At 38.6% G+C, this 25429-nt stretch overlaps 1 long non-coding RNA gene across 1 annotated transcript; it reads left to right on the top strand.

Annotated features, from left to right (window-relative positions):
- LOC125016585 lies at positions 1–25429 on the top strand. The gene is made up of 3 exons (XR_007113708.1): positions 1–32; positions 14696–14896; positions 25370–25429. It is a non-coding gene; the product is annotated as an uncharacterized LOC125016585 (long non-coding RNA).

Here is a 25429-nt window from a genome sequence, read left to right as displayed (position 1 = left end):
GAAGCGTGCACGGGTTTGGCTGACCATCTCCTGTAAGTTACCAAACAAATATCCATTTACTTTATCACTCAGCACCAACACATCACAGTCATTAGCATCATCCCAACTTTTACTGTCGCTGTCATTGTTCAGTAGGACTTTGCTAGCTGATGTTCTTTCTCTCTCTCTGGTAAACTAATAGTGCAGGTTGTCAGTCGACCACAGTCCACAGTTTAGATTGAAGTTGTTGCGCTGAGAAGGACAAAAGTAGACTCCGGCTCCTAGCTGGAGCTCTAGCTGGAGTCCTAACTGACGTCACTTTTAGGCCATGTTCACACATAGCAAAACTATCTTTTTTCCGCTGTGTGGCACTGTTTCTGCTACAGAACTCAGACAAAAAAAAAAAAGAAAGAAAAAGGTACAGTCGGGATTACAGTCCGTAATCCTTTTTAGCTCATTGTAGTGGGCAAGCAGCAGTATATATATTGTCCTAGTCACACCACAAGGGCCAGTATCTGATGCAGCACCGTCACAAGCCTGTAGTCTGCTATTTATGTTGTTGTTTTATGAGACGTCAGGGCTATAGGGTCGAAGGGCGGGGCTATGACATCATCATGTTTGTATCAGCTGTTCACACGTCTGTCACAGACAGCGTTCAGAAACGTGCATATGACTTATAGTTTCACCCAAAAATCAGATTTGTGTGAACGTGGCCTCATAAACTGAGACAAACTTCCGATAGGATGAACGGTTACCGAGGAACCCATGAGACTGATAAGTTTGTCAATAGTTGTCAATAGTTGTCTGGAGGAGGAGGAGGAGGAGCTGACTATTGCAATGCAGTCTGGGATTTGTAGGACAAATGGTGCACATGTAAAACACCTGCTGGCCATTTCTGAAAGATTTCATCACATCTTCTACTAGAAAATGAAATGAAATAAATTCACTTAAATTAGATCAGTAACGTCATTATTTATTAAAAAAAAATAACTGAGTCCAGATGTGTTCTACAGGAAAAGTGACCTAAAATGACTTCTGTTGTGATTTGGTGATTTAAATTAAATTATGGAACTTGACTTTCAGCAGTTTTTTGCCATGTTTTAAAATAAGCCATGTAAAACAACATATAGATCATCTGTGAAAATAAATAAATAAATATAATTACGATGAATTAAAATAATCAAACGTGGTAAAATAGGATTAAGAAGAAGTAAAATCATCTAAATAAAATCACATAAAAGCCTGATTAAAAAGATGAGTCTTGAGCCTCTTTTTAAAAGTATTTTATATTAACTTTCCAGTAAATGTTTGTCTTCAGTAGTTGTCTGATGTAAAATAAAGGATTCTTCGTGTTAACCCTTGTTGGCTTGAAATAAAGAGTCAGCTGTTGAACAGCAGGCACATCTGAGGAGCAGCAATTGAATGCTCGAGCGAGTACCTGGGAAACAAGGCTTCCCTTTTCATCCCTACAGTAGAGCTGAGCCTTGAAATCCAGAGTCATACAGGCACGACAGAGACATATGTTTCTGTCAGACGGTGTTAGGCTTGATTCTTGTGGAACACAGGCGCCATTAGAAATAGATGTCACAACATTCCTGGATGGATTGGTCGGGACTGCGACAATCTGCTGACTTCCATCCATCACTGGCCTGTGGAAACACAGAGCAGCACGGATACACTGTACGCCTCAGTTCATTTCTCCAGACGTTAGTAGAAGCCCTCCATTTCAGCCTTTCTCTTCCTGCTTTGTCTGTTCGAATTGCTCGAATTTAAGTCATAGTGCTATTTTTAAAAAACATTTATCTTTCTGACATTTATGAGTACAGGATGAAGAGGTGCTTTAAAGTAACATCTGAGCAGAAGGTGCAGACTGTGACATAATCTTTCGTGAGTGCTGGTGCACGATGATTGCACACTTGCTACAGGCCTCTTTTTTCAGCACACATGTAACAAGATTTTTGCTGCATCCAATTACATTTTGCTACATTCACTTGGCAGTGTTACCAGGAGCAGCTTGAGTAGATCAGGAGAATGCAGGTGTGTTTACACCAACAGCTGGCACAGGTTAATGTGACTTTAGCCTCTAAAACTCCTGTGATTTACCAGTGGGTCAGCATGCTGTGAAACTCAGGCTGAAGGTTTTTAAAACAAAACAAGTATAAGAAGTACAATATTAAGAAATTATGTAACTACAAAACTGTTTATTTCACTCAATGATATTTTATAGCTGAAATAAACAGCTGGAACAATTAAGCCTCTAAAAATACAAGCACCATTACCCATAAATGGCACTTCTTTCACTTTAGATCTATTTAATGGTAAATAAGATAATAAAAGTGGATGTTAAGGCCCTGGAGCTGTGTACATAAATGAAATGTACATATTACCGTGACATGCAGTCAGTCCTGAAATACAACAAATGTACAAATAAAATGCACACTCATCTGAAAAGACATCGGCCAAAGCTAACAGAGGAACAGTGGTAACAGAGACAAGGAGGCTGCACTTTAACAATTTCATGATGAATTTTTTGTTAACTAAAGTATACTTCTAGACAGAAAATAATTAGGATATATATTTTGTTTATTTTTTTCAAGATCCCGACGACATCATGCCACCTTACAACACGCTAAGAAGCACTATGCTATAAACGGCAGATTTTTATAGACTAAATACATCTGCAGTGCACAGTTGCTGTGGTTGTAAAGTGTGTTCAGGCTTCAATAAACTTACAGAAAAGCCTCCGCATCTGCTTTTGGGTGAAACGCAACAATATGTATTCAGGTCAACAATATAGATTTCATTGTCGTAAAACATCACTTTGTACTGTCTTTTTATTAGTGACGACATTGACTAGTCGATGTTGACTCGACACCAAACCATTAATCGATCAAAAAATCCAAAGTTGTTCCACCCCTAATACAGTATATACATACATATATACATGTATATACATATATATACACACACACACACACACACACATGTAGCCCCCCCTCAGTTGCCATGTTGATGAGGGCTTTTGGGTTCTTTTAAAGTATTCATCAAATGTTTCTAACTGTGATTAATTCTTTTAAATATTATCTTGGATCTCTTTTTGAAGTACACACATGAAATCATTTGTAAGTTACAGTTTTAATTGAGATTTTAACCCAAATGTGCCAGTATATGTCTATCTTAGAATGAAATGCTTCCCTCTTACTGGTAATAAAGCAACACAACACAGGGTTTTAGAAAAATACTTCCCAATTATTTACTTAGTAAAGAAAAGGTTACGTCCAATGAAATAAAGACATGCAATAAATATTAATGCTCTTTCAAACCTTCCAAATAAAATGTACTTCTTTAAGGAAATCCCTGAAAATGAACTGTCCCTCTTTCTAGAGAAATACTGTCAATGTTGTACCATATGCATAAACAACAACAAAAACCCTTTAAACCTCAAACAGATTCATTCAGAAAAGTTTACCAACTTCAAGGTCACCTGTGGATTACTGAAACACCTGAAACCTGATGCTCCCGCTGATTGTTATTAACCCCATAAATGCTGGTTTAGACAGTTTCCAGAAGTACATTGTCTTTTAAACTAAACAAGTAATACTTTTAATCTGCTTTTAACCTTTTTTATAATACATTTTAAAATAAATTTAAACTTTTTAACCACACTTTATATGTCTTGAATACTAGATGATTCTATAGATATCACTATTAAGTCGTCTTTTTAAACCTGGTTACACATATATAAATGTAATCAAAACTCCAATAAACATGCTTGTTATTATCCTGGAAGCCAGACCAACTTCCCCACTCATAATTCATATGTGATCTGATGATTCTCTTGCAAAGATCTGCTGAGCCAGTCAAATCGTTTGGACAGGTATCGATGGACAGAGGAGTAGCAGCGCCACTGAGTTCAATTTGTTCACAACAAAATGCTGGGCTACCTGGTTTTGTTTTGTTTTTGTGGCCTATTGGTTGAATGTTAAGGGCAGTGTGAGCTTGAGGGGACACTAGCAGGGCTCTCACTCTTCTATGATAGTTTTGCATTAACTGCCACAAGTCATTAGAGAGGGTTTTGCCAAACTCTGCTTTGTCTAATTGGATGTGCCACTCTTTCCCATGGCCTGTACTCCAATACATCAGGAGACATAGTATTTGTGAGCTATTGAAATTCAATCCGCACATGCTGGGATAGTTTCTAGCTACTTAAGTCGACCATTTAGACTCCATGAAACGTAAACAGATACTACATGTTTACTGTAACTTCCACAGACAAATTAAGAAGCTCAGATTTTCTGCACTGTTTAACTACTCAGATTCAGAAAACCTTTTTTTGTCCCTGGGTGGCGATTGAAGGCACATATGAGAAGCATGACATGGTAAACAAAGCACTTTTGAAGAAACAAAGAACAAAACAAAAAAACAAACAAAAAAAACCAAAAAAAAACAACCATACACAGTATACAGAAACTATGCTACAAATATTTGAAACTTTTCAAACCACCGTAGAGGGAGTAAACATTAGACCATATTTGCAGTCAGTAACAATAATAACGTGCATATTTTGAGTTACTTAAAAGCTAATGCAACGGTGGAATCACTCCAAGCAACTTCTACAGGTGTAACAAAAATAGAGCAATTAATAAAATATGCTTGTCAATTCCAGCTCACTTGAAAGCAGGAAGGAAAACCAAACAGAAGGTATGAATGACAGTGACAGGGACAGGGCATTTGTGTTGGTTCTTGTGCTTGTTACAGCAGATGTTTGGGAACACGGACATACTGAATCATTCACCTGTACTCATGTCTGCTTTACTTTGGTATTTTTGTTTCAAGTATTTATTTTCTCTGTCTTCAAATGACACATATCAGTTTAAAAAAAATGGAAGGTTTTTCAGTTACAGTTGGTCCTTAGGTGATTCTTACTCCTCTGGGTTCACAACTATGATTAACAAAGGCTTCCAGGACTTGGTATTGGCCAGTACTGGTAAAAATGAACTTTTTATCCATGGAGAAGTCAATCAGATATGTATGTGATCTGAAGGCATTTAAAGTTAAGACACAGAACTCATGGCAATCCCCCTCATGTTTTTGATACATTTGACTAAAAACAGCAAATCTGCAGCCCATAGTGACAGCAATCATGACATGTTGAACAAATAACCTACAGTATATTGAGATATGCTTCTATTCTATTTCAAAACCCAATAATTAGTATGTGCAAGACTTTTCTACAAAATATCAATTTTGTAAAAGCGTTTTTTATAAAATCAGCAGTGACTTTGCAGCCTAGTTTTAATTGGAATTATGCATACTGTACATCATGATACTGCAAATGAACATTTGTATGCTGATGATCAGTGCCCACATGAACACTGTGCCCAGTCAGACTACAAAGATGGTGAATTGTCAGCTCTACCATTGTTGTACTGTCATGGGATTGCATATGCATAGCACAGCTCTTAAGGCAAATTTTGAGTGTCATGGCAACGCATTAAATATTATGTGAGACGATCAGGATCAGGGCTAAAGAAACACAATGATACACAGTGAGACAGAGCTCAACATGAGGCATGTTATGCATTCCCTCTCTAACCCACAACTAGTTTTTGATACTTTCATACTGTAGTGGCCACTGGCTGAAGCTAAACACTGAATCTACCAATGCCATAATTTATTTTAACCTCTGGCTGAATGACCCTGGTTTCTGGCAGGCTATTGTCCCAAGCTGGCACAGTGCTTCGAGCACTAGGGAGACAGGTTGCTAATGTGAGACTCTTCTGAATGTCGTGTTCCAACAGGGACATTCAGAGGTCACGATGATTTTGAAATTTAATGAATGTGTCTCTACTTTTTCTGTCAAAATTGAATCAGTGCCTCAACCACTTACTTTTACCTTAATTTGATGGTGAGTAGAGTGCATGGACCACCACTTCAACCTCCAACAAATCGTCAGGGTAAAAAAAGAAAAGCTGAGTGCACTCTCTTGATTGTATCTGGAGCTGTTTGAGTCGGCAGCCTATGTATGATCCATAAAACAAGATGCTTGAAAGGAAACATCTGAGATATTACAAGGGCGACTGGTGTATCCACAAACAAGGAGGGTTATATTTTATAGGTCACAGTCACACAAATTATCGCATGTGCACAATTGTGTATGTTCACATTAAACACTTCACAATAACTGGTTATAGGGACTTATTTGTCCATCAAATTATGTTTAGTGTGAATTTGCCTAAATGCATAAAAGGGCACTGAAGGAAGAAAAGCAAAAAATGAATCAATGAAATTCCCAGTAATTATTACATAAAATCTTTTGCCTCCAATTGTATCTGACAGCTTATTAACCCTTCATGGGATGAGAAACCATATTTGTTAACTTCCACACACTTAAACACATTTTAAATTGCATTCTGGTGCATCTCAGTGAGATGTAAAAGCATCTCGTTTTCAGAGAAAACATAAGTGCCTGAATCAGCACTTATGTTCTAATGGTCTAAATACATGTTTACATTTGTTTAATACTTGAGGGCAAGGAACCATATATGGTAAATTCATTAATCTTGATTTTCTCCATGAAGATGAAAAATTTGGAAAAAGTCTTCTTATGCCCTCCAGTGACACTCTAGGGTAGAAATTTTAAAATCTGAAGTATTTCAGTGAGTGCCCTATGAAGGGTTAAAAGAAGAGAAGTTGGACTCGTTTTCATCTGCAGTGCCACTGCTAGTTTCCCCATGGGAAGATGTCCGACCTTGAGTGAAAAACTTGTAAGAGATGTAAATGAGGAAAGCAGCTTTTTAAGTCACAAACATCCTGTCAGCGTTGTATACAGTCATCTTTGTGGACTTTGTGGGGGCGTAGTGCCTCAGGTGTTTGTTGTCCTCTTTAAGGATTACAGAGGAGAGTTTGGATAGGTCCATAATCCTTTCAAGTTGCTATCTGCCTCAGACCAGTGGCAAAAATAAACAATCTGCCCAAGCAACGCTGCTGACGTCTCCTGTCCCTCATCGTGTCCACTTTGACAAATTCTAACTCGTCTGTCCAGGAGAGCATGTCCACTTCTGAACTGTTGATCCCACATCTTGACACATTTTTCCTCCTTTCCTTTAGTGTCTTTGTTCTTGCTATGTCCAGGGTTTCTCATGTAATGAACAAAAGGCTGCTGGCATGTGATCCTGACACACGACCTCTGTGAGAGTGTTGAGATGGAGGGCTGTGGTTATTCATCTCCACTGAAGCAATGCACCTCGTCTAGGATGGATTAGAGGACAGAGAGGAGACCTCCAGGGAGTGTCCCTGGTTATTACCTCTGTGTTTGACTGTGCTGAGGTCAGTGACCGTCATTCCACAGCAGGTGGACACAATCTGGCTGTTTTTTGTTTATTTTTGCTAAAACTCTGATTGGATTGGATTTATTTTCATTTTGATTGCATCATATAACATATGGTCGTATGTTACTGCACTGTGAACAATCAGTGAACCAAAGTAAGATGTCACCTGGGTCCTGTTTGACGTTTGCAGTTTTGATGAGTTCAACCAGTGGTGACCAATGCTGGAGCAAGTAGCCATTTACTTTACCTAAACCAAGGTGGTAGCTTACTGGAAATTGACAATTTCCAAATTGTCAAACTTTTTGTTTTCTTCTTCATAATCAAATGTGACATTTTTCAAAGGGAAACTTGCGCCTCGGGTGAATAAAAGCCACAAATGATCCTTTAGTATTAGAGAGTTTGGGCCATGAGAGTGAGAGAAAAGTACTGTCAGTGTAGCTTAGCCATCACCTGGGAACATCTGCTAATGTATAATAATTGCGGACAGGGATTTTAATCACGCCTGAATGTGAGTGTAAAAAAAAAAAAAAAAAAAAAAATCCACAGAAAATGGACTGCCACAGTGATGACAGTGATGGTGATGATGATGCAAATCCTGTACAAATCAAACTATTTCAGTTGTTGTTTGTTTTCAGTGGCCAATTTATTTTCTTTGTCCAATAGAAATGTGTTCAATCAACCCGTCTTGAAAACTGTTTCTGCCATTTGAGGCACAAGTTTGCTTCACTCAATTATGAAATGACAAAAAATGAAATAAACAGTATTGTGATAAAAGGTGATTGAACAAATATTCATTCCCTGGTGTTAATGCATTTCTCAAAATGAAGAGGCTGAGGGACATCCATGAATTACCGTGGCACTAACAAGCAAACAAAGCTAAAGACCACCTAAATGTGTGTTTAACAAATACTAGTATCTGCACCCTCTATCAGACCAGTAGACGACATAAGCAGGAGATGACAGCCGGCCTACATGAACCCAGTATCCTCCATTTGGTTGTCAATGTCACTTTTGCCCCCCCCCCCCCCTCCTTCATTTTGGTCTTCAAAGCGGGTCACATTTCAACATGGCAGCCCTGGCAATCATCACTTAATTGTGCCCTCCGTGCAAGGCAGGGGGATACTCACACAGCTGCAGCAGCCGCATCCTCCAATTAATTTCTCTCCGGCAAATTATTAATTAAACCCAATTCTTCACATTGCTGTGAAAGCAAATGAATGGCAAATCATTATGATGGTAATTGCACGTTGCAGTAATGGTGAAACTGGTCATTAGTGCTCATATTTTATGTATGCATGAAACTCTGTTCTCAAGACCTTGAAGCCGTGTTAACTAGAGTAAAAAAAACAGGCTGATTTGGCGGCAGTGCATGGATTGGTTTCCACACATGGCCAGTTTGTGTGTGCACTTCTTTACAATTTCAGTTTAACACTGTGATTATGAGGGTGTGTGTGTACACTTAAACAACTGTGATATTACTGATTGGTCCTACTTAATAAACAGTGCAGTATATTTCAGTCTGAAAGTGAAAGTATCCACATTGTAGTCGGCCTTCAGTCTATTTACTACCTCAGAGGGCCACTAAAGATAAGAGCAGTGAAATATACTGAAATAGATTAGTAATCAAACCAGGAATCAAAAGTGTGTCATTTACAAATATGGGTTTGTTAACTCATCCATTCATGGGTTAGGGCTGTTTTATTCTTAGTCCTTTTAAACGTTCCCCCAGACCTGGATTTTCCCAGAACAATTTCTCTTTAGTCCATGCGAACATATCCAGCTTCAAGGGGCATGAAATTCAGCTGGAGCGATGACAGGCAAAAAAAGACAGGAAGTCGGCAGGTAAAGTTGAACTTTTCTCAACTTTGAGGCAACAACAAATGGGGGCAACTGAGATTGTCATAAAGTTCCCCACGGTTCACAACTTTGGTTTCTATCACCAAATTACCAAGGCTTACAGCACCGCTGGGTGAATCCAGATGTGTTTAATGCTATATTCTTTTCTAGAGATCAGTTATGGCAATTAGAGTTAGTTCTGGTAATATTTTTATTTACTGGTTGTTTTTCTCTAAAACATAATGGCAGGAAAAGACAAGGTAACCAGTGGACAGTTATGTTATAATTATGTAGCCTTATACATCGGCAATAACACTGGAAACCGGCTGCACACTGATTTGTTTTGTGATCCGGTGATTATTTGTGATCAGTATCAGTGGATTGATGCTGTTGATCTCCAAATGTCAGTGTCTTGAATTAAATGAATAAAAGTTTAGAAAGTGAAGAAGAAGAAGAAGTGGACAAGTATTCACTAGGATTGAGTGTCACTACTGAAAAGATGACTGTCCTGCAATAGATTCAGTTCCACTTTCCCAGATCCAAATTTGATTTATTTAGAAATTGAGATTTTCCCAATAGTAAAGTCGTCAGTCCAAAATTCTGCTGTACATCATCTCTCGGGTTTGTGTTCTCGTTGTTGTTCTGGATCTCGCTGTATAATCTTGTTGCTCTCTCATGAAACGGCAAAGATTTCTAAAGAGAGGAAGCAAGTAATAGTACATATTTAAAAAACTGCTCCAATGATGTTATGAATCAAAATTGGATCTTTCAAATGAAGATTGATTTACATTGGAAAATCCTTTTCCATAAAAAATCTGTTTGTTTTTTTGTTTGTTTTGTTTTTTAAAACAGAGGCCTACTGTTCATTGCCTTGTTGGGAAGAGGACAGCTTTAAGCACCTACGTCTTCATCTCATACTGATCACATGTAAATAAAATAGCTGCTGAACCAGTGTTGTTGCCTGATAACCTTATTTGGTTAATACTTTAAATATGCTACTGGATAAAGCATATTATTACTATGGATATATTTTACACCCAGTCACTTTCTACTGTGTATCTTGTTAGTGAGGTTGACTGCTCTGTAGCTTTTTAATGAGACTTCTCTTGTTGATTCTTATTGAAAAATGCAAATGGATTTGTGGGGAAAAAAAATTAAAGGATGGACAAAAGCACAGTGGGAGGTCTAATGTCAGTGGTCCACATCTATTGAGTGAGACTGGGCAAGCTGAGGCTTTTCAGTTCTGATGCTGAAAACCACCCTGATTAGACGTATTTTGTGACTGAGTGGAGCCAATCAAGGCCACGTTCAGTTCTAATGTGTTTCCTGGAGATAGACTAAAACTGCCTAGACAACAGAGTGGATATTTGAAAGTGCTGTAACTTTAAATTGAACCATTGGCACTAAAAGTGGACTTAACAATGCCTTAATGAAACACCTTTCATAACTAATGTGCACGAATGGAAAGAATTGTGAATTCCCATAATGGGGCTCCTTTTAAGAATCGATTGTAAAATAAACCTCTTGTTATGATGGATTACTCTTTATCTCCCTACTGCCTCCTATCACAAGCTGGCCCTTAATTGTCGAAATGTGCTGACAGGCATATGTTCTGGTCACTTTATGTTGAAAGCTCAGTCGGAGGATCCATCTGTGTTTGTGTGTGTTTTGTGTACGTGTGCATGGGTATGTTGTATACATCTGTGTGTATGTGCCATTCTCCATATGTGCATGCTCCATCTACGTGTTTGACAAGGGCTCTAAGGGCGAATGTTGACACGCGGATTAGAGAGGGTGGGGGATGTGGGGGGGCGAAGGGAGAGGACTTGGATGTGAAGACTACACGACCTTCCAAGGACGGGAGTGGAAAAGAATGATAAGGGCGGAGGGGAGTGACGGAAGTGACTGCACACTGCAGGCGGCTGGCGTTGGCCTACAATGCATGGTCAGGGATTTAAAGGCATAAAGACTGCGGCACTCAGGAGATTGTGGCCCTGAACTGCCTGGATCCTACTCTGTTGGTTTTTTATCTATTTTTAGTAGACTGCTGTATGAATCTCTTTCCCCCTTATTTGCAACAGACCCCATCGTTTTCTATTGATTTTTCTCCCTCTGCTTTACTTACCAATCCAGACTCAGTGGCACGTCCCAGGAATATTTAAAAGGAACTTTGTCCTGATGTACACAGATGCAGTCGTGTTCCAGATATCAGATGGTAATATTGTAGATGAATTTCTCAGAGTAGACTCTAAATCAGATTTTTCTTTGTTGTTCACTTCTGTGCTCCCATGTTAGCCGTCCTCAGAGGGAACAGGATACAAAAGCCCTGAGTAAAGCTCCAAGTAACCATTCATTTCCTCCTGACAGATGACACAGAGTGATGCATAGCCTGTAGCTCAACTTGATTTATCAAAAATACACAAAACGCACAACAGGCGCTGAAAGAAGACAGGAAAAAGATCACTGAAAATCTGCTGAATGCATAGCTTTTGAGTGTTGTTTGCATAATTATTTGTTTGCTTCAAAATGATGAATAAACCAAAATGCACATGAGGAAAACAGCAAAGTTTAAAGGCAAAGTGGTGTCTACTGCCAGTGGAGCATGCAGCATAATATGAGTGCCTCAGCTTCTGTGCTAATGAAATTGAGAGTGGAGAGCGTCAGTGTGAAGCATGATACAAATGATAGGAGTCGGAGAAAAAAACATTGTATCATTTGGTGTCAGCCAAGGAAACACAATGACATATGGACCCACAAACTGAAACAAACATAACCTTGATCGTAAAAGCGTAGCAGAAAAAGATTATCTTCCATAACTGAAAATACATGAAGTAAAAGATGGGTAAGATGTGTTAATGTCACCGCTGCATCCCTCCACACAGCTGGCAGTCTTACGCCTAAACTCCCAAACAATGCTCGTCAGCTAGATGTTTTTTTTGATGTGAGCACAAGTAAAAGATATCTGATGTTCAGATCAAAGTGGCATTTAATAGTTTGGGCCATGAATAACAGGCCAATGTTCTTTGTTTTTCTTCAATGGCAGCAGGTGGTCGAAACCTTCTCTTACCCAATCAAGCCTCTTTTATAATCAGCTGGAGTGTGGCTGGCCCAATCAGAGTCATCAGCAAGATTGATTTTCCTTTGGGCCCAGGGATAATTACCCAATTTTCACGAGAAACCGAATTAGGTGATTGATTAGTTCAATACGGCCTAGCCCAAACTCTGGCTTCAAGCACCACCACTTGACTTTGTATGATGCACAGAAGGAAATTTGGAAATGCTGGCCCGTATTTCAACTTCTAAGTTGCTGTGCTGATTTTTGGAGCGCATGCCGTTCCCAGGAAATGATAATGTAAAAACAGACCTCAGCTTGTGAGAAAAACTCAGTTTTTTTCTGTGAACAATAGGCCCATCAGTGGAGAATCAAACCTCTCCCTTTCAGCAATTTCCTACAAAACCCAAAACTGCCATGGCACAAAGAATAATCATCCACAGATGTTAGAGGGCAGAGGCACGGACATCCATCAAGCTTATTGTCACCAAGCTTCCCATCTCTCCAAAGAAACAAAACTCCCTCAAAACCAAATCAAGATACAATAGTTCCGGTTTTTCAGTGTCTCACTATGGCCCGGTCATTGCCGAGTTCCCCATCCTTTAGCCCAACACAAAGTGTCCTTGTCCCCTTGTGGGGAAGATTGACACATTGAGCCCAGCCTCTCCCTTCACTCTCTGGTCCCTTCCCCACATGTGCTTTGTCAAGTGTGCCCTGCCTCATTGGAGCAGTCAGCTTCATTCAGGCAGGTTCACAGGGGGCATTTAGTCATGCACTGTCAGCTCTGCTGTAGTCCTTCGCCTCTCCCTGTGAGGTGTGTCAGGGGAATGACACACACACTCGAACCCAACCTGATGCAGGCCTGACATGGATGGAAAACATACACACACACAGACAGTGACACGCAAAATCACATGTGAGGGCAGACCGCCGAGGAGGCTGTGTAAAAAAAGACCAGTGCAGGCAGGTTGGCTTGACGTGATTGTACTATTTTTGAGAATTGCACACTATCAAGGGAAAGAAGTGAGCAAGGACATGGAAGACGGCTATGAAAGAAATTCCAGGAATTGTGGGATTTTGTTTGAGAGCTGAGCTGAAGTAATCTATACATTCATTTTTGTAATGCTCTTCTCTATGGTACTTACTTACTTAAGAGACTCTTTACATTTCCTTTTTTGTCAAACACTAGCAAAACACACAATATTATGAACTAGATGTTATTTGATACCCTCTTTGCTGACCTTTACTACAAAACCGTCTGTATTTCATTCATTTTCATTCATGCCATTTAACACTGAAATACTGTCTAAATGCAAGTAATTGTCCAAGAACAAAAAGGTTTAAATATTTAAAATGATTAAATATTGACTTATTTGAGACTTATATGTTTTATATATTTTATGGGTTTTATTCCATTTTAATATTTTTTTTTATTTTTTATATATATAATTTTATTTTATTATTTGTTATCTTGATATTTGTCTATATTTATATCTCTTTGCTGATACTTGTGTGATTTTGAAATCGGATTGTGTCTTCTGGTGGTAACTAGACAAATATTTGTCATTTACCATAATATTAAGTCCTAAAAGGTCTTGAAGTCCCAGTAATGTCTGGTGAAGAAAAAGATTGGATGAAACGAACCGTATCCATAAAGATAATTGTTATCTGACTTCAGCCGAGCTTTCAGAGTCTTACAGATGTTTATGCCATCATCACGACTGAACTGTACTCATGAGCACTTACGTTGGAAAAAAAATGTTCATGTCAGCCTGAGATTTTTCCCCTTCTGCTGACACTACGGGTAGATATAAATATGAATTAAAATCTACAATAACACTGTGTTGATACTGTGGTGTACAAGGGCGTAATATGCCAAAGATGTGTTTGATTTTGACAACACTTAAATGAGTACAGTTTCATCTTAAATCATTTCAGTGCTTCCTCTGACGCTGTGTGTATTTGCCACTGGCATTCATGTGTAACCACACGTGTTCACAGGGTGGAGTGATACAGTTCTTAACCTTGTCTTAGTTCTCATTTTCTATTCACATAGCATACTACATCTGCATATGAAATGTAATCACGGGCTTGAAGTTTTATTAAAGTAAGTGATGTAGAGGATGACTAAGACAGTAATCCCCTCTCGGCTCTGCTCACCCTGTCTCATAATGATAATGGTAAGAATTAGTTTCAGCGTGTCATTCACACACACAGACTATCATCTATCTTGCCAAATGCAAACTATTATTAAAATTGCATGCAAGGATCCATGCACACATTCTCACAGTGGCAGCAAATGCAACACATTTGTGCACAAAGCGCACACCCATACGTGCACATACTCACGTCTGTGTGGTAGAGCACTGGTGAGAAACAATTTCCCCTCCTTGTCATTATTAGATTAGTGCTTGTATTATTTGAGAGAATAAATTGGCCACAATTGAAACGAATGCCATCAGGCAGACTCTAACACATATCTCCTCTGTCTCTTCAGCATGGTGTTAGTTCCTGATTATGAAATGTAAACGAGAGTGTGCCAGAGGGAAGGCACAAAGCAACACCACTCCTCAGATGGGACACTCTCTTTGCTCCAGTGAAGTGCTCGCCTTAGGCTGAGCTGAGTCAATCAACGCTGGGTGATTTAAGAGGGACCTCTACAATGTGCCAAAAAAAAAGGATGACTAAATCCTAAATGGTAAGTAACTGAACTCACTAATGAGGATTCGAGTGACAAAAGTTACACACTGTGACCGCAGAGTGACCTGACTTTCTCTAGAACACAATTTATTGACTCTGGACTCGGCAATTGTGCTTTTCCCTATCACCGAATTGTTTAATTGGAGAGGAGGCAGTGCAATCGAAAGTAGCGAGCCACTTTTAAATCACCTGTATCCATCTATTTAGTGTCGAGGTTGCTTGGGAAACGCCAATACACACCACCCCATTAGCAGCTTATGTGTGCACGTCACTTAAATGCCTCCCTTCATTTTCCCCCTTTGATTCGTCAGCTACTGAAATAAGCCCAGTCGGTAGCGCCTGATGACTTTGGCTGTGAAGGATAATTGATTGGCGGGGATTATCCCCCTCCAAGTCACCTGCTGACAGAGCTGAGCCTGACAAGGAGAAGCATTCTGTAACCAGAAAGCATTCACCTCCCAACAGCTAAATTGTTGCTAAATGTGTCTTGTGCTGCAGACAGAATGTGTCTTTTCCCCTATAAACCATCCCATAATGGTTAAATACATTGCAAGTTATAACCAGTAAAATATGAAAATATGAAAATAGGTGTACATGAGCATGACCACTAATAGAAAGTGAACTCTGTAAACCAGGATTGGAACCACATATATATGTCCTTTATTTAACCATGTAAAAAACTGTATTAAAATCTATTTTTCAAGACTAACCTGGCCAAGACAGCAGCACAAAAAACTGAATGGTTTCAGCAAAATGCATTAAACACAAATAAAATACAGAAACACACCACAGAAAAACAAAAGAGGGACTATATGATTACACAATGCAGTCGCAGGATCCAATTGAACATATTTCCCTATCGTTTACAATTCTTAAATTCCCCCAGAGATACAAGATGTGTCAATTTCAAGTCCTTCTGCACAACATTCCAGGTGGATGGGGCAGAAAAATTAAAAGCCCCTTTTGCCCAGATCAGTTCTGACTCTCGGGACCTGCATTCGTATATGTCCTGAGAGTGTAGGCAATATTGGCTGAAATTTCTACACATGTAAAGACACAAATATGTAGGCAGAAGCCCAAGAATAATTTTATACATAAAAGTCAGCCAATGAGAGATTCTACAAGCATACAAAGATGGACAATGTGCGAGTGCATATAAGGAACAGTGATGTACACGATAGCTGCAACCAGTAATAAAACGCAAAGCATAGTGGTATACATTATGCAATTTCCTTAAATACTGATGCGGAGCATTCATAAAGAGTAGGTCTCCATAGTCCAGCAAGGTAAAAAAAAATGTGGTGATAAAATGTTTTCTGACTTGACGTGAAAAACATGCTTTATTTCTAAAAAAGAAGCCCAATTTCAGTTTCAGCTTAGAAACCAGTTCATCAATGTGCAATTTAAAGGACAGATTCTCATCAATCAGAATACCTAGGTATTCATAAGATGTGACCAGTTCAAGTTCAACCCCATTAATAGTTGACAACCTAGGAAGGTGAGATGGAATTTGCTCGCCATTTGAAAATAGCATGGTCTTTGATTTATCTGCATTCAACACTACTTTAAGCTGAGTCAAACAGGACTGAACAATATCAAAGGCGGACTGCAAGGACTCAAGGGATTTTAATGCTGAAGAAGTTAATAAATAACCGTATTGCCAGCTTGAAAATGGGACACAGCATCAGACAAATCATCACAAAGATTATTCACATAAATTGTGAACAACAGTGGCCCCAATATGGAACCTTGAGGCACGCCCTTTAGAACAGGGAGGAAAGAGGAAAAAGACCCAGCGGCCTTGACACACTGTGTTCTATCTGATAAATAATTAGAGAACCAGTTTACAGCCTGCTTAGATAAGCCAATATTGCGGAGTCTATCTGCCAGGATGACATGGTCGACTGTGTCGAAAGCCTTTGACAAGTCTATAAAAAGAGCTTTTTGTCCATCTAGTACTTCTATGATGTCGTCTACCATTTTAACAGCAGCAGCAACTGTACTGTGCTGTTTTCGAAAACCTTCAGAAAATATAGTTGGTGCATTTTCAGCTACTTGTTTTTATGCCACTGTCATATCACGGCATTAAAGAGGTGGCAGAGGTTGCAGGAGTGGTTAAATATGGTTCAGTACTGAGACAATTTCAGACAGCGTATCAGTGACTTTCATGTAAAATGTGTAGGCATGCTCCACAATATAGTCATTTGACATGCATCTGAAATAGCTTCAGGAAGTGTTCTGCAACAATACTTATCCAGCATTAAAAATAACAAAAACAAAAAAACATGTATTGTATATTTTGAGGACCTGTCTTTTCTTTCATTTGGATTTGCCCAGATTAAGCTCCATTCACACTGCAAATAGAAAGAAGTTGCTCAGTTGATTAGTGTGTGTGCACGCGCGCGTGTGTACTTGTATAACTATCTTTCTGAGAACCAGTTTAAGTTTTATACCATTAGATTGAGGACATTTGTGCAAAGTGAGGACATTTTGGCCGGTCCTCACTTTTTTGGTCTCACTTTTTGGCTGTTTGAAAGGTTAAAACTCAGTTATAAGGTAAAGGTTACAGTTAGGTTATGGTTGGGGTTAGAGTTAGGGCATTTAGTTGAGATGGTTAGGGTTAGGGTAAGGGGCTAGGGAAAGCATTATGCCAATGAGTGTCCTCACAAAGATGCTTATTACAAGAGTGTGTGTGTGTGTGTGTGTGTGTGTGTGTGTGTGTGGATTGTCAAAATCCTGCCTCTGCTGGTTTTGCCTCCTCCCTGCCTGTCCATCAGGCCTCTTGGCAACATAATTAGAGTGCTTACAACAATATTATCAGCCCTGTGGGACTTACCACACATCAGTGCTTACCCCAATGCTATTTTGCTGAAGATGCCACCACCTTTCATTCTTAGCCGTGACTGAGATCATTTTAATCATTTATATATTGGCTTACAACTACATCACCGTACATAATCAGAAATCGTTTCTTCATACATTTTTTGTGAAGGTCAATTGGAGGGTTAGCGTGAGGTTCGGGTGAGTGATGGCTCCACGACTGGATGGTTACTACAAGTGGCCTCATCATTTATCGCACTGCATCAAAATTACTCTAAGCAAACTGTATTTGCTCAAAATGGCAGCGTCACTTTTAACAGGGCATCTGTCATGTTTTGAAGACATTAGGCACTCTGCCAAATGTTGTAATTTCTGCAGCGCTTGCTTCTAAGGCAGCTTTTGAGGGTTTGAATAGGCAGATGAAATTAAAACTAGTACTGGAGCAAAACATCTCTCATATGGGTGAAAAGGTTTGGTTAATGTGTGAATTATTTTAGATTTAGCCACATTAGCAGCAACAATTAAATCTCTTGGCATTTCAATGACATTTATTTTATAATCATTATACACTTTGATTGATTACACAATTGCCTTCTAGATCTTAATGTCACACGTTGAGTCATTTATTAATTAATACTCAGTGAAGTCACCATTAATTACCAACAGGCATTAGAGTATAAGTCATGATTAAATTAACATTAAAAAAAAGTGTACAGCACCCAAAACAAGTGCTTGTACCTGGATCATACTTTTGTTAATAGTATATATGTTTTTTACACATTTGGTACATTCTGCTTTAATCATTCATGCAACAGGGGCTCCATGTAGACTTGTGTTATTGTGATCATGACATGTAGCATGGATGCCCATGACCAGAGACAGAGAGACATTTGCTGTTGTATGGAGATCGTCCCCCATGATGTCACCTTTAGGATTACTGAAGATCGGATTTGAAGATCAGTGTGGTGGCTCCTGGCAGTGACTGACTCTGTCTAATTCCAACATGGACAATGAGGTAAAGCATGACTGAAGTGGAGTAAAATGCAGTTGTCTTGTAGTAACATCGTTAGCTATAAAGCCTGTTAACATGTTTATTTCTGCTAAGTTGGATATTTTAACATGGAGGTCTAGTTGGGTTAACTCACTTTTGGTCCCAGCCTCAAATTGACATTTAAGGAACAGTTTTTGACACATCTGTGTTGCTGTTATTTTTTTTAGCTAACCAGGTTGGTGCTTCAATTGAACATTTCCAGATGCTGCTCCATGTTAAAACTATTCAAAACAGTAGAAAAGAATCATGTTTTGGTGAAGATGTTCATACTTTGAAAAAAGAAAATCAGTTTAACATGACAAGTTAGATCTAGTCACTACATATTCTCAGCTAGCCCAGTGAGTTATCCAGCGCTGGTATCTGGAGTCTAAAAACAATCATACTAAGAATTATTATTACTGTATATCATAATGTTACTATATGCATTAACTGGAAGTTAACTGACAACATCACATGAACATTCGCTGCGCTATGAATGAGTAAATGTCCAAGTAGACATGAATCATTCTGGATACTAAAAGTGATCAGTGGCAAGTCTGCTTCCATTTGACTTCCTCATTAGCACGTGAGTGAGATTTTATATCATGGACACTGAGCTATAAACAGTACAATACAACACTCAATTTGCCAGTAGATGGTGTTTACTACAGTACAGGCTGAGAGGAAACAGAAAAGAGACCATCTGCTGTTTATATTTAAAAAAAAAAAAGAAAGACAGAGAAAAAAGAAAAAAATGTTTAAAGTTGAGGCCATTATAGAAGAACATTGTGCTGCTACTTTTCTCAACAACAGTTTAGTACATGCTTAGTCCCAATTCCAAACTAAGTGTTCATTGGCGTGCTAATTGTGGTGGGCTCTTGTCATTTAAATACTGTAGGTGGCGCTACACTGTGAATGTTTCTTCCTTCTTTATGGGTAATGATGTTTGGGTAACAGTATGTAATTCATCATATCAAGCAGAAGCATTGTGATTGTTACATGTTTTTTGTTTGTTTTTTTTTTTTTAATTTATATTAGTTTTTTTATATTTGTTTTTTCAGTCGTATTAATCCAGTTCAAATGCAATGACTTCTTAGTAACTTTGACTGACTATTGCCACATGTTTTTGTCTAAACTGTTAACATATTAGTGAGAAGTTACAGTTTGAGAAAAACAAAATCAACGTTAGCTGCAGTAGGTTTATCAGATTTTTATTTACGCTGAAAACACACAGCAAACATCAAATGTCAGAAATCTAAAAACGCGCTAAAACAAACCAAAAAGCTGCACAGTGCCACTTTTTTGAATCCATCTGAGCCTTGCATGTCTATTAATCGTTAACATTTGTCAGTGGAACATTGGGAGGACATTGGGCTGTCTTCTCTAAAATGCATGAGAACAAAGCAACAATGTCCATTTGACTCCCTATATTACAGATTAGCTGTTGCCTGGTACCCATCTCCATAACAACACACTCGTCCGGCTTATTCATAAAAAAAGAAAAAAAAAGATGGGGAAAGAGGGAGAAAGAAATAGCCATCAGTCATTCAGTGATAAATTGGCTTTTATCCGTTGATGCTTTATGAACAGAAGCATATGCAAGGCAATTTCTGTGAAGTCAGAACTGCATTATTAAGTCAAATTAAGCTGTGTTCTGCACACAGGAGATGAGTGCTTGACCCTTTCTTGCCTGCTTAGGCGATCTCGTTGTGCTGCATTAGGAGGCCCGATTGATCCTGTCTACAGTTTAAATAAGGCCGTCTCTGGACTAATGCGCACTCTACCATTGACAGTGGAGATTTTAATCTCCTTTTTTTCACCTCCAGGCTCAGCTTCTCCGAGATCCTCATTAACACTCTCCTAATGCTGACAAGCTTGTTTTTCCCACACTGACATCGCCTAAAAATTTTCTTGCTCCCATGGCCTGTCTTCTTAGCACATCGTCCTCGAGCATAGTGTTGCACGCTTCTTTGTCGTTATTTTTATCAGGCCCCCTTATCTCGCCTCCGTTTGCCTGTTGCTGTTTTTGTCTGCGTAATCCTCCCTCTCTATTTTTGTCTGTCTTGGACTTAGTGAGTGAGGCTGCGGGAGAAACTAGGAGGGAATTACAGAGTCCTCTGTGTCATTGAAGCCACTGAGACTGGCAGTGGAAAGCCAATAATGAGCCCTCCATCCTTATTTTCCTCATACACTGACCAGACAGCTTTTGTCCTCTAGGCCAGGTCTTTTTGTGGTTCAGAGGTCATTTGTCTTTGCACTGCAGAGACTGTCTCACACTTTCCCCATTAGAGATGAATTAATCTAATTAAGTAAACATTTTGGATGATGGATTTTAGAGCCCTATTCTAGTAGCAATTACTGAGTTTCGGAACTATTGATTTATATCTCAGTAGAACTCTAGTGGATTGTGTTGAACCTTGCTAGCAGGCAACCCACAGTATGAAATATACTATCTATTACTAATTACTGTCAGAAAGGCACACTGCAAATGATCAAATAAATTCTGTCTCTCCATGCAGCCATTGATTGTTTTATGGCATTCCACTTTTCACCATCTTATTTTCAGCATCATTTCATCAACAGGCATGTTCGCAAACCTATTTGGCTCACACAATTCATTGGGAGCCATTCATATTTGCTGTGTTAAGCAAGAAACTCCAGATTGATTGTGTGAGGCACGCACTACTTCAAATCAATAAGTCACATAAATATGACTCAGACACAAAGATCATAAAAGTGTGGCCATGGAAGGACACACAGAATGACATTAATATTAACAGCAGCAGCACTGTAATTCAATTTTATTTTATTTATACTGCATCCATAACAATACGAACAGGATGCATAGCTATTAACATGTTAAATATAATGGACGATAATGAGTGGTATTGAAGGTTATCTGATTAAATCTACAGAGCATTAGCAACAATCTGACAGCATATCATTCCATTAAGACCTTTTGTTTTTATTGTGTGTCCTTTCCGTAGCAATATAGCTGCAGGGTTAGTCGGAGCGTTGCCAAATATGGTAAGATTACAGCAGGATGTAATAAAGCTTATCTGTTCAATGTGAACTGGATTACAAAGGCCAGAAAATGCCTGTGCATGGCTTATCATGCTAACATTGTGCAGATTGCTGCACTTGATTTGAATAGCATGTTGCTTGAGGAGCCCCATCCAGACTCTAAGCAGATGGTGATAGCAAAGAGGTGGAAGTAATTAAAATGGCTAATCCTCAGTGAGATGGTGTATTGACGCTTTCTCACCGCCTGCACTGACACACTCCCACAACAACCTCGACAGAAATAATGCATCGCTTGTACAAAAGCGTCCACTTACATGATTTTATCATGTTCATATTTGTCGTGATGAGTTCATTTCGCCTTCGCACAGTGACAAAGCCTGATGATACATTTGCCAGATGTGATGTGGTTATCATTGTGGTCCCAGTTTTAGCTGATGTCAGAATGGTTTCAGTGGTGAGACTTGTCTATGAGTCTGATCCAGCATATACCCTGCTTACTTTCATTGTGTGTTAAATCTGCATAAATCTCAACAAAGTATATTGTTTGGGGTTGTCCTAAAAATCCAAACTCAATATTATTTTCTTATTTTCTTTCCTTTCAAAATCTTGTGCAGGTTGTTTTTTTATTCATTGTGTTAATATTCATTGCCTCTATGGATGCTTTTTCATTTAGAGAAACACAGTTTTAACTGTGAAGGTTCTCAGTCATCCAGCTCATGGTAATTTAAAAGGCATTTTAAAAAGGTCTTTTTTCTTAATATATCGTGTTGGACAACATTGCTTCTTTCTGGTTTATACAAATTACTTTTATATCAAACAGCAGACACCTAATCCTACCATCACTGCTTTTATTATGAAGCTGTAAATCAAGGTGTGTTAGTGGAAGTATACTTTAGTGGCCCATGAAAAGACGGATGTAAGACATCAACTGCTCATTTGCTATGCATCGAGCAACATGTTAGCACACCTGCGTGGTCACTGCTGAAACAAATGTTGGCAGGAGGCGGACCTGAATAATGTTGTTGGCAGTTATGCCTTGGCTGAGTGACTATTCGCATTCACATTGTGCGACCTTCAGGAACAGTGCAGCTCAGGCTGGCCATTGGTAGCTTAGTGGTGTGTGCAATAGAACGCTGAGGTACATTAAATCACCAACGAGGTACACAAAGCATTGTCATAAATGATAGCTAACCTCTACAGTGTGACTTCAATGAGTCTTAGTGTGAAGCTACAGACTTAATGGTAACATCCAGAATTGGGGTTGTGTTTTCAAATCCAGTACTAATATCTGCTACAGCCATGTGATTTTATTTATTTATTTATTTTTTTGAGCCAGTCTAAATCACACTTATAAAATGACACACAGTTTTTGTATTAGATGCTAATTGAATAAAATAAGTGAATTAAAATGAAATCAATCAATTATAATGCTCGCTAATTATAAAATAGTATTCATTAAGTATGTGCTTAGTGCTTTTGCCCATTTATTTTAGTTGTTTTGGATCAGTGTGTTAATTTAAACTAGGCACGATTTTGTGATAGTAGTTACAGTCTATAACTTGAGAACAATAACAGGTAAACAGGTCTCTCTTGAAAATATCTCACTGAGATTTACCTGTATAAATAAAGGTGTAATAATAATAATAATAACCCTGACATACATTCTACTCACAGACTAGATCTGTATTAGGGATATATAGCCTGTATTTGGCAGCAAATAATCATTGGGGATTTTCCCAAGCTGAAAATTCTAGAAAATGAAAATTAGCACAGAAAAACCTGTTCTCTTTGAATAGACTGCAGAAATTAAAATATTAACACTGTGTCACAAAAGTTGTATATAGGTGTTTCATTTCCCCATTCAAGACAAGCATATGGGTGTGAATTATTGTATAACTCATCCAATAAATTAAGGGCATGGCAGTTCCCTAGGTGCTAGCCTAGGTGTTACCCTCTCGCCTCAGCTCAACTCATGCTACCTCTGTAAGCACGTTTGTTTTTGTTTTTTTAGTCAGGAGTGAAGCAGACTCAAATACTGCTGAAATTGCAACAAGGATGACACTTCCTAAAAATGGCACTAGAGTTTACGTTACTTAAAGAGCATTTGCAACATTTTTATCATTGTTATTCATTCACACTACTGCTCCCTGCTGAACTGGAGTGAAGCAGGCTGACACACAAAAATGACGAACATTGCTTTTTCATATGTCAACAGATTGTAATTTTGAAAAACTGACAAACAACAGTCTGAAAGAAGGACTAAAAGGTGCAAATACTTTGGGTGGATGTGAGGCTTTAGTGAAATCATGCAAGTATGTATCAAAATTAGCCCAGTCAAAAAAAAGTAAATATACTGCAGAAATATGAGACAGCAGGCTGTATATAACAGTCCACAAATCAGGACATTCTATAATGCCCTAATTATTCCTCAGTGTGACGAGAAATCATCTGATGCAGAGTTATGCTCCTTCAGCTCTGTGTATAGCACAGACAGTAAAACACTTTGACAGAGCTGACATCTGACATCTGTTGTGACAGGTGTACGGGTTTACTTTTTCTAGCTGCATGAGATACATAGAGTCACAAACGTTTCTTGGGGCCATGATGCACTTGGGCTCAGCATGAACTTTTGTTGAGACAGCAGTCCATGCCAAAACATAAGAGATATGCCCAATAGCAGATCATTAGTTACACACGCAGGGTTGAAACTGAGTGGGAAAAAGGGGCAAAGATGCATATGTGAAAATGAGGGAGAAGATCTTTCTCTGACTTTATTCACTGGTTTTAATCCAAAGACTGAATTTAGCCAAAAGTGTTTAAATCCATCTCCTTTTTAATGATCTGTCGGCTTATTCTTTATGTGGTGCATAGAATGCAAGACACTGATTCTTCTTTGCCTTGCTCATATGAAACACTCCAACATCTTTAAACCACAAACAACTTTGAAGTAGTACACTCTCATTAACTCCAAAAGTCTTAATCTTAAAGAGGATGAAAATATGAAAAAGCTGAGACAAATCAGTTTCAACTAACTGTGAAAGTTTTACCATAAACTCCTGCTCCAGAAGAAAAACAGCCGGTTTTAATTTACAACTTCACCTCAAGGTCAGTTTAATAGCTGTCTGCTGCTTTCCGTTCTATCATAGTGTCTTCATCGGCTCAATTTTGTGATTCTAGACATTGGATTTCTCATATAAATTGGGCTTAGCAGTTTATAAACCGAACTTTAAAGAATCAGTGGGACTTGCCTTTTATTTTGTTAGAACATAAAAAGGTATTTCATTCATGCATATTCCCTATTACCTAGATTGACTTCTGAATGAATGACTCAATGACAAATTTAGGCAATTGGTTTGTGTGTTTGTCAGATATTTTCATAATAACTTACATACTATTAGGCATAGATACACATTGATCAGTAATAATTCTCGTTGAGACTGTGCATTATGGCTTCCTTTTTAGCATTTCATGGTTATCTCATCTCATCTCATCTCATCTCATCTCATCTCATCTCATCTCATCTCATCTCATCTCATCTCATCTCATCTCATCTCATCTCATCTCATCTCATCTTCTACTATCACTTATTCTCACTAGGGTCATGGGCGTTGCTGTAGCCAATCCCAGCTGTCATCAGGCGAGAGGCGTGATACACCC

The sequence above is a fragment of the Mugil cephalus genome, chromosome 11 (genome assembly GCF_022458985.1).
Source record: "Mugil cephalus isolate CIBA_MC_2020 chromosome 11, CIBA_Mcephalus_1.1, whole genome shotgun sequence".
In the NCBI taxonomy this organism is placed as follows: Eukaryota; Metazoa; Chordata; class Actinopteri; order Mugiliformes; family Mugilidae; genus Mugil; species Mugil cephalus.
The sequence above is the reverse complement of the archived record's forward strand: the minus strand, read 5'-3'. Positions and strand labels throughout refer to the sequence as shown.